This window comes from Myotis davidii, unplaced genomic scaffold (genome assembly GCF_000327345.1).
Source record: "Myotis davidii unplaced genomic scaffold, ASM32734v1 scaffold904, whole genome shotgun sequence".
Taxonomy (NCBI): Eukaryota; Metazoa; Chordata; class Mammalia; order Chiroptera; family Vespertilionidae; genus Myotis; species Myotis davidii.
The window spans coordinates 682,193-692,809 of record NW_006295888.1 but is presented as its reverse complement, the minus strand read 5'-3'; the positions used below and the strand labels follow the sequence as shown (position 1 = coordinate 692,809).

General features: G+C 48.0%; 1 pseudogene; it reads left to right on the top strand.

The window, feature by feature from the left end:
- Window positions 1-5,377, top strand: part of LOC102761709 — a 134,579-nt pseudogene extending 129,202 nt beyond the window's left edge.
- Window positions 5,378-10,617: the final 5,240 nt, after the last annotated feature.

Below are 10,617 nucleotides of genomic sequence, written 5' to 3'. Positions count from 1 at the left end.
CCGGTCAAGGGCATGTACCTTGGTTGCGGGCACATCCCCAGTGGGGAGTATGCAGGAGGCAGCTAATCGATGTTTCTCTCTCATCAATGTTTCTAACTCTCTATCCATCTCCCTTCCTCTCTTGAAATCAATAATAAAAAATATATTAAAAAAAAGATGACACTCCATCAAACATTACTCTTTCCGGGAGGAGACGCTCACCGAGCCGTTGGCCGCCTGTGGACAAGGCCCCCCCCTCGCAGCAAAGCCCGCCTCTCGCGTCCCCAGGCAGTGGCACTAGAAAAGGCTCTGCTGTCATCTGAATCCTTTTTTAGTGACAATCTCCCGTGGCCACCTGGTTTCAGGAAGCTTGACAGATTTTTGTTGTGAAATCGTATTCCTACCCTGGGAGCCGGAGCTGCCCTGCTTCTCATTCTGTCCTTGGTGCCCGTGTCTCCTCAAGGCCACGCTCACTCCCCCAGCAGCCAGGCTCCTGTGTGTCTAAACCAGTGATGGCGAACCTATGACACGCGTGTCAGAGGTGACACGCGAACTCATTCTTTTGGTTGATTTTTCGTTGTTCAATGGCATTTAAATATATAAAATAAATATCAAAAATATAAGTCTTTGTTTTACGATGGTTGCAAAGATCAAAAAATTTCTATCAGTGACACGGCACCAGAGTTAAGTTAGGGTTTTTCAAAATGCTGGCACGCTGAGCTCAAAAGGTTCACCATCACTGCCCTAAGCTAACCTTCAGTTGGTTACTCGGGTAGATTGTTCTGCATTTCAGTTGTAATTCCAGGTTGGTCTTGGGAGGAGGTGAGTGTAGCTTCCATTTCGTCCATCTCACCTTGGATCCCTGACCTTCCAAAAGTCATGAATTCTTTTTTTTAAAATATGTTATTGTTGACTTCAGAGAGAAAGGGAGAGGGAGAGAGAGAGAGAAACATCAATGATGAGAGAGAATCATCGATCAGCTGCCTCCTGCACGGCTCCTTACTGGGGATGGAGCCTACAACCCTGGCATGTGCCCTTGACCGGAATTGAACCCTGAACCCTTCAGTCCGCAGGCCGCCATTCTATCCACTGAGCCAACCCGGTCAGGGCTACGCTATTAAGCTTTAAAGTCATCTATTACTAAGGCTCAGGCGGGCTGTGACTTCAGAACGCGGATGCAGTCTGCCTGGTTCTGAGTGGGGGTCACAGATAAGTCCGTGAGCGCACGTGTGTGCACCCAGTCTCCGAGAATTCTGAGGTTCTTCCTGAAAACATGTTTTTTGATGGTTATCAACTTAAACACACAGGAACACACCCCGCCCCCACCACCACTGGTAAGGAGAACAAAGGAAGTAGACTGTGACTCGCTGGGAGTGGCTGGCTTGAGAAGAGGAATCAGTAATCCTGGGATCAAGAAGACTCAACTCAGGCCCGGGCCGGTGTGGCTCAGTGGTTGAGCATCGCCCCGGGCACCCAGAGGTTGCTGGTTCGATTCCCCGTCAGGGCATGTGCCCAGGTTGCAGGCTGGATCCCCAGTAGGGGGCATGCAGGAGGCAGCCAATCAATGATTTTCTCATTGATGTTTCTCTCTCTCTCTCTCTCTCTCTCAAATAAAAAAAGACATATTTTTTTCTTTAAAAAAGGAGACTCAACTCAGATGTCACTTGGACAGGGAGGGCCGGGTTGGAACGTGGGTTTAAACTCTGGTCTATTCTGCCTGAGATCTCTGGGCCCGGGCCCTCCCAAATCGCTCCCACACTCAGAACCCACCCCTGTTTCTTTGAGACAATTTCTGCCTCAGTTGCATGAATATATCCTCTCCAGCAGACCCATCTGAAAAAAGACTGACCCTTGTGACTTGCCCGGGAAACCTATTGTTGCCGTTTTTTTTTTATTTTTTTAAAGAGAAGCAATGCGACCCCAGGAGGGGCCAGACCACGCCCTAACACAGATGGAACGCGACAGAATACAGAACCGCGAAAGAGCTCCCTTCTTTTGGGCTGCGAAGTGGCTGGGATGCCACCGTGAGTTCAGACTTGCGTTTCTGATGAATGGTCTCAAACCGAGCACGGCGGTGGAGTCCAGGCCCTTAATAACCAGGCTGCTTGCCATAACCATGGCAACAGGGTAGCCAAGTACAGGACAATCAATCACCCTGATTACTGCAGAATTAGCACAAAACAAATGTTTATTCTTTTCCTAAATGGCTGTATTATGATGATGATCACAGCTTCGGAGCTCCCCCAGGTTTGCTCCTCGTCACTCCCTGTCCACACAAAGGGAGCACACGGCTTTCCCTGATATTTGATTCTGATCCCCTGTACTTCCCCCTGCCCCCCAAGAACCACACAGAGCATAGGGGAGTGGGTGGTAGCGACCGTCCTTTCCTCTTCCCCTCCGGCCTCCATCGGATTCACCAGAAAACATCACACACACATCGATTCATTGATTCCCCGACTGCCTGGGCGCCGGGAGAGGGAGGCTAACCTTTCAAAAGGTGCCTGGAAGCTTCGGATTCAAATGGCCAATCTGCGCTGCATGTTAATTGGCATCATGGAATGTTGATTTCCTTGGCGGGCCGGGAGCGCCAGCCCCGCATCCCATGGGCTCCTGGCAGATACCGCCGCCTGGGAGGGAGACATGCCAAGGTCACGGGCGTGTCACCCGCCGCGGTCTGTCCTGGCGTGATGCGCACCTGACGGGGACAGGCCGCTCAGGGGTCACGCGGGCCGGCCGGCGGAGGCCGGAGTCTCTCTCCTCGCGGCCTGTCCACTTGCCGGCCGGGCGAGCGGCGAGGACAGCTGGACTCGGCTGTCCCCAAGCCCCTCTCGGGGTCCCCGGCACCACGCTTCCTCGGCGATTGAAGCAATTAGCTGCCGTGCGGCTGCTGTACCCCACCGCGGACGGGTGGCTCGCCTGACACATCTGGGCATTGAAAGTAATTGAAACAGCTGCTTCCGCCCATATGGCAGCGAAAGCTGGTCCTGCAGAGCCTGCTGCCTGGGCTGCACCAACCTCGGGCAAATTAGCCGTCATTAATCCCCGGATCTGACCTGCATACGCACAGCCACTAATCAGGACAGCTGGGCGGGCACGGAGGACCAGGGCCCCTTTAAGATTTCTAAATGGCATCCCAGGTTAAAAATAAATAAATAAATAAAAGAATAATAAAACGCACAAACCCAAATTACAGTCTTCCTCTTCCTGTCACTCCCCCGCCCGTGGGGAGGGTGGGGTGTGGGAGCTGGAATAGCAACGGGACTTCCTGGGCATGTCTGCTGCTCAGTGCATGCGAGCCTGGTGGCCTGCAGCTATAAATAGCTCGTCTCCCCACGTAGGGAACAGGAGCGGGGTGTCCTGTGGTCTCGGTGGCAGGGCTCTGAGCCTAGAGAAGCGGGTAATAAATTGCAGATCTGAGAGCAGGGCAGCTTCCTTCATGCTGGCTTTTGGAGGGACTGGGGTTTCCATATCTGCACCCCAAAGGCATGGGCCTGCCTTGATATGGACTTTTTGTTTATTTATTTGTTAATCCCCATCTGAGGGTATTTTTCCCATTGATTTTTAGAGAGAGTGGAAGGAAGAGGGAAAGACAGAGAGGAACGCTGATGTGAGAGACACATCGATTGGTTGCCTCCTGCACGAGCCTGCAGCTGAGGTATGTACCCTTAACCGGAATAGAACCCAGGACCCTTTGGTCCACAGTCCACAGGCTGACGCTCTATCCACTGAGCCAAACCAGCTAGGACTGTTCATGAGGCACTGGATGGGTTACAAGTAATGACATTTTCTCTTTTTAGTTTGATATTTGAGAAAAATAAGTAAATACTTCAACATTGTAAAAGAGTCTAATAGATTAGTGTTTTATTTCTCTCTCTGTTTTTCTGCTAATACTAGAGGCCCGATGCACGAAATTCGGGCAAGAGTAGGCTTTCCTTCCCCCAGCTGCTGGCACCGGCTTCCCTCTGGCACCCAGGACCCGGGCTTCCCTCCGGCCGCCAGCAGGCACCCAGGACCCAGGCAGCTCCGGCTTCGTCTGAAAGGTTGTCCGGAAGGACATCTGGTCTAATTAGCATATTATGCTTTTATTGTTCTAGATCTCTGGTTCCTGTTCTTTCATAGCAATGTGATAAGTAGGAGTAGGAAATCGATTCCTAGGGTAAAAAGAACCAGTGCAGTTGTCTCCCCTTGTAGTTATGTGCGTCTCTCTTCTGTGGTGGTCCCTGTGAAAGGGGCTCTGTGTGCACCTTTAAAAGAGGAGCCTGAGGAGGAAGGTGAGATTCTGGGCATGGGGCCCCGGGGATGCAGCACAGTGCGGGTCAGGGCCTTCTTAAGGTGCCCACTCCATGTCCTGTCCCGGGAGATGGCTTGGGGCAGTGAGGCATCCCCGCGGGCTGCGGATGCTGGTGGACTGAGTGCAGGGGCCCAAGCCAGCTGGTTGCTAATGGCATCTTCAAAGCTGAACCAAACGAGTTTCTCCCCCGGGAGCTGGCTGACGATGGCTACTCTGAAGTTGAGGTCCAAGTGACACCGAACAGGACAGAAATGATTATTTGGGCCATGGGACGCAGAACGTTCCTGGTGAGCAGGGCCCACGGATCTGGGAATGGACTGCTGTGGTTCGGAAGAGATTTGGCTTCCCTGAGGGCAGCGGAGAGCTCTGTGCTGAGGAAGTGGCCCTGAGTCGTCTGTGGGCCTTTTCCCAGGCACAGTCTCTGCGTGACAAACTCCTAGGCCCGTGGTCGGCAAACTGCGGCTCCCGAGCCACCTGCGGCTCTTTGGCCCCTTGAGTGTGGTTCTTCCTAAGCCTTAGGAGCACCCTAATGAAGTGAATAACAAGGTACCTACCTATATGGTTTCAGTTTAAAAAATGTGGCTCTCAAAAGAAATTTTAATAGTTGTACTGTTGATATCTGGCTCTGTTGGCTAATGAGTTTGCCGACCACTGACCTAGGAGGCCTGGCTGTGCGGGGCCTGCTGTGCCGTGCCGCGGTTCATCATGGAGAGAGGGGCCGACGGCTGCGAGGTTGTGGTGTCTGGGAAACTCCAAGGACAGAGGGCTGCATCCGTGAAGGTTGTCGATGGTCTGATGATCCGCAGCGGGGACCCTGTTAACTGCTATGTGGACACTGCAGTGCACCATGGGCTGCCCAGGCGAGGTGGGCTGGGCATCAAAGTGAAGATCACGCTTCCTTGGGACCCAGGTGGTAAGAGAGGCCCTAAGAAGCCCCCACCTGACTGTGTGAGCACCGTGGAACCCAAAGACGAGATCCTGCCCAGCACCCCCATCTCGGAGCAGAAGGGTGCAAAGCCAGGGCTGCCTGCCAGGCCCCAGCTCGTACCTACAGCATCACAGGGTCCCCTCGGCAGCTGGAGCTGGAGTCTGGATGTTGCTCTATAATAGCGATGGCGAACCTATGACACGCGTGTCAGAGGTGACACACGAACTCATTTTTTTGGTTGATTTTTCTTTGTTCAATGGCATTTAAATATATCAAATAAATATCAAAAATATAAATCTTTGTTTGACTATGGTTGCAAAGATCAAAACATTTCTATATGTGACACGGCACCAGAGTTAAGTTAGGGTTTTTCAAAATGCTGACATGCCGAGCTCAAAAGGTTCGCCATCCCTGCTCTATAAAGACCTTTAATAAAATCTTTTTAAAAGATGAAAGAAAGGAAAGAAAAGAAGAAGAGGGTCAGCATCCCAGTGACAAAAACCGTGATGTGCAGCGACGTAGTCAGTATCGTTTCTCCCACGTCCTCGCTAAAAGCTGATAAGTAAGCAGCAGAGTTGGAAGATGAAATCCGCTATGGACTTCAGATTCCACGATGTCTCATTCGCTGACAGCGCATATGCAGGCTTTCCATTGTTCAGAGATGGGATGCTAATAAAGTTCATTTGCTTTGGCAACAGCTGTCTTCCCAGTGTGTTTTCACAGCCGAACAGGAGGAGTCCTTACAGATATTTTTACTGAATAAGAAAATACTCACCTTTTCAATGACAAAAAACTTAGATCACACGTGGAGGAAACAGTGTTCAAAAAATTCGACAACTAGACCCACGACTAGCATTTTCTGAAATGTGATGTGTACTCACGTAGTTTTCTCGTGTTTTGGGTCAGAATTGTGTTGTTTCTGTGCATAGTCTGGTCTGAGATGTAGAGCCAAAGGTGTGGTCTTTTTAAGTCAGATATAAACTGATATCACATGTACCAAAAATGAATGTATTATATTTCTGAGTGAATGAAGAGATAATAATTTAGACCGGCCATATAAGAGCAATGGTTAGACCGACACTCTTCTGTTTCTTAGGATGTTGTTTATATTAGCGTTGTTTCCCCCTGTCTTTTCCTTTTTTCTTCTCTTTACTTTCCCTTTTCCTTTTCTATTCTTCTTGTAACACTCCTTGCTTCATACACTCAGAGCAAATCTACATTAATAAAAGAGAAAGATGCAAATTGACTGGACCTTCACGATGGCCACCAGCCAATCAGGAGTGAGTATGCAAATCAACCCAACAAAAATGGCGGGTTAATTTGCATATACAGGTGCCCAGCGGCCGGGCGAGGACACAGGCATTCCGCACCTCCCCAGCCGCTCTGGGCCTCTGGGCAGCATGGGAAGGTGGGAAGGTGAAAAGGCGGCTCTGGCCAGAGTGAAGGTGGTGCCGGCAGCCAGGGGAAGGAAGACCCATTCTTACACGAATCTTCGGCATCTAATATATATAACTTACTTTCTCAGTATGTTTCTGGACTGACTTCTAATTAGAACCATTGTTTCCCTGGGTATATATTATTGAAGATTGAGGGGGGCAGGAAACTAACCAATGACAGTCATTTACGTATTGTCTCCCAGCCACGCCACCCTGCCATCTGGGATACCGACGAAAAACTCTGTCCACATTCCGGCTTTGCTAGTTGCCCCTGTCCGCCTCTGTTGTAGGCTCTGCCAATAGGGGGCGATAGAGAGAACGCATGGCTGGAGAAGAAGGAGGGACTGCACCTTGTGTGTTTGCGTCAGGTCCCTGTCCCTGTTGCTCCAACAATGCAGTGGGAATCTCTCTGTTTTTTTGCCTTCAGGGACTTTATCATGTTGTAAAGATACTTTCCTGTGTTTGCCTTCAGGGACTTTATCTTTTTAACATTTACATTTAGGTATATGATCTCCTTTGAATTAATTATCGTGCATCATGTAAGATAGGGGTCAAGTTTTTTTTTCTCCCCATATAAACATATGCAGGTGGTCCGGCTTCTTTTCCTTGCCCAAATGAATTGTATTTGCACCATCATGAGAAGTCAATTGGCCATGTGTTTGCACAACATTTAGTTTTATGTTTGCTTTAAGTAGTTTGGCATGGCTTCGTATTTCTTTGAACTAAATGGTCCTGGCCCGTTCAGCATCTACTTTGTCTTTGGCTTTCCACCTAGTGTTCCCAGACTTAGCCAGTGAACATACTGGACTCTGCAGTAAGTTTAAATTTCAGACACACAAGAAATAATATTGCTTAGTTCCCAGTTGGTGAATCGCTGAGTCTAAGAGTAAATACATTCTGTACACCAGTGGGTTTCTACCTGTTCCCAGATGCTCCCCCAAAACCCTCAGTGATGCCATGAAGAATGGTGGCTCAGTTGGTTAGAGCATCATCCCGATATATCAAGGTTGTGGGTTCAATCCCTGGTCAGGGCAGATACAAGAATCAACCAGAGAGTGCGTAGATGGGTAGAACAACAAATCCATGTCTGTCTGTCTGTCTGTCTGTCTCTCTCTCATAAAAATAAAATTCTTTTAAGCAATAAGAATTTAAACCACCCAAAGACATCATTTACTCCCTTTTGCTAACTTCCTTTTTATTTAGCAAATTCCTACAAGATTATATTTGTCAAAATTTATACCCTAAAAGTGTGTTTCTGTAGGCAATGAAGATACATATTTGAGTTAGGAACCAAAATAACAATAATACTCTTTTAGCAAAAATCAATTGGCATAGTGAGCAACACCCTTAGGAACGAGGTAACGACTTGATTTGGTCGGAAATAAAGATTAACACGTTTGTTTTTTTGGGGGACGTCCAATACAATGTTAAATTTAGCCTTTTGACATTTCTCTTGGGCTGCAACAGAGAGATTTGGAATAAGAAATTTTAATTTTAAATATATTTGTATAATATATTTGTATTGATTTCAGAGAGGAAGGGAGAGAGAGAGAGAGAGAGAGAAACATCAATGATGAGAGAGAATCATCGATGGGCTGCCTCCTGCATGCCCCACACCAGGGATGGAGCCCGCAACCTGGGCCTGTGCCCTGACTGGGAATCGAGCCCTGACCTTCTGGTTCCTAGGTCGACACTCAACCACTGAGCCACGACGGCCGGGCAAGAGTTGTTAATTTTAACAACAAGCACTGTTGTCCTGCTTCCTAGTTTGGCTAAGTTCAGCATTGTGGACGTTGATAATGCCACAAATTCAGTATTTTCACTGTAGGATCCAGGCAGAGGGAGGAACCTCCCCCACCCCCCATGTGTCTCTAAATGTAATTTCTACCTTTTAAAAAAAAAACAAAAAAAACCCCAGAGGATTCACATGTGGTTTATTGTCTCATCTAATAAACATTTCAAAAAAAGCCGGGCAGACGGAGCCTTGAATGAAATGCCCCTGACAGTTGACATCCCTCACTCCCGGACACTCTCTCTCACAGCTCTGCGTTCAAAAAAACACACACAAAACAAAAACGCGAACTCCCCATTGGCCAATCTTCTGGAACGTCCCAGTCTATAGAAAACATATACACTGCTCTGACTTTTAAATGTCGCCCAGCTTTGGAAATCTATATGACATCCACTTTTGCCAAAAAAAAAAAAAAAAATCAATCTTGAGTTATGATTTGATTAGCGGAAAATTGCCGTCACATTTGTTTCTACATTTGTCTACCTCCTGTCCTTTTCAGTCATAGGCTGGCGGCAGGAGAGCTTCCTTAAAAACTCCCCGAGAAAGCCGATGACATTAAAATGTCCTTTGATGCTCTTTCAGGAGGCCGTGAATATTAACAGTTATGGTGACCCTGCTCCCTAATGTGTCTCCTCAGGATCAATAGCAGTTAAGTGCCACTGTTTTACAATTAGAAGGGGGATCATTTGAAATTTAAACGCTCATAGCTAATTTTCTTCTTGGCACTTAATGGCGTAATTCATTTTTGAAAAAACCTCATTGGGAGAACATGGCCACCTTTTTCCTTTCTTTTCTTTTTTTTCCTTCTTTTTTTTTGGTGGCACCCTAGCAAGGGGCAACTCCTAGCACCTTTTGTTCTGTCTGAGATGATCCATAGCAGGAGTCCTCAAACTTTTTAAACAGGGGGCCAGTTCACTGTCCCTCAGACCGTTGGAGGGCCGGACTATAGTTTTATTTTTATTTTTTTATTTTTTATTGATTTTTTACAGAGAGGAAGGGAGAGAGAGATAGAGAGTTAGAAACATTGATGAGAGAGAAACATCGATCAGCTGCCTCCTGCACATCTCCCACCGGGGATGTGCCCGCAACCCAGGTACACTCCCCTGACCGGAATCGAACCTGGGACCCCCCAGTCTGCAGGCCGACACTCTATCCACAGAGCCAAACCGGTCCTGGCTGGACTATAGTTTTAAAAAAAAACTATGAACAAATTCCTATGCACACGGCACATATCTTATTTTGAAGTAAAAAAACAAAACGGGAATAAATACAATATTTGTATTTGCATGTGGCCCGTGGGCCGTAGTTTGAGGACCCCTGATCCATAGCATCATAGCTTCCTTAAGCGGCCAGCCAGGGGCGTCCATAAAATTTGCAGCAAAACGGGCCTGGGCAACCATTGCAGTTCTCCGTGAAAATGATCCCACAGCCACGGTCTCAGGGAGTTGCTTCCTGAAATCTGTGGTTTTCAGCCAATCTCGCCTTTGCCCTCATCTTTGTTTGTTTGTTTGTTGTCCTTTCCTGACTTTTGCTTGTCTTCCTGCACCCCGTTAGGAAGCCGGGGACATGACAGGTGGCCCGGGCAGTGCACACATATTCCCGACACCTAATTGGCGAACATGACGCTGGAGATGTCATTCGGATCCTATCTCATTGTCATCGCGGGGGGTCTGGGCTGTGCTCTCTCTCCGCGGCCATGGCTTTCCTGCTTCCCAATTACAACAGTAACAGACGCATTGAGTTACGTATACAGTGCGTCCCCGGGGGGGAGCACTCAATACAGATCCACTTTGGGGGAAGGCTCGTGTCTGCGTACAGAATTTACATGATCACCAGGCAGAGGAGAGATGTCTGTCATTTGTAGTTGCTGTGCAAAGCTCAGAAGACTATATTAATGCGTTTAGCACGTGGGGGGGGGTGTCTTGTTTTATTTATTATTTTATTATTTTAATATATATATTTTAAATATATTTTATTGATTTTTTTTACAGAGAGGAAGGGAGAGGGGTAGAGAGTTAGAAACAGATGAAAGAGAAACATCGATCAGCTGCCTCCTGCACACCCCCTACTGGGGATGTGCCCGACACCAAGGTACATGCCCTTGACTGGAATCGAACCTGGGACCCTTCAGTCCGCAGGCAAACACTCTATCCACTGAGTCAAACCAGCTAAGTCTTGGTGTATTTTTAGA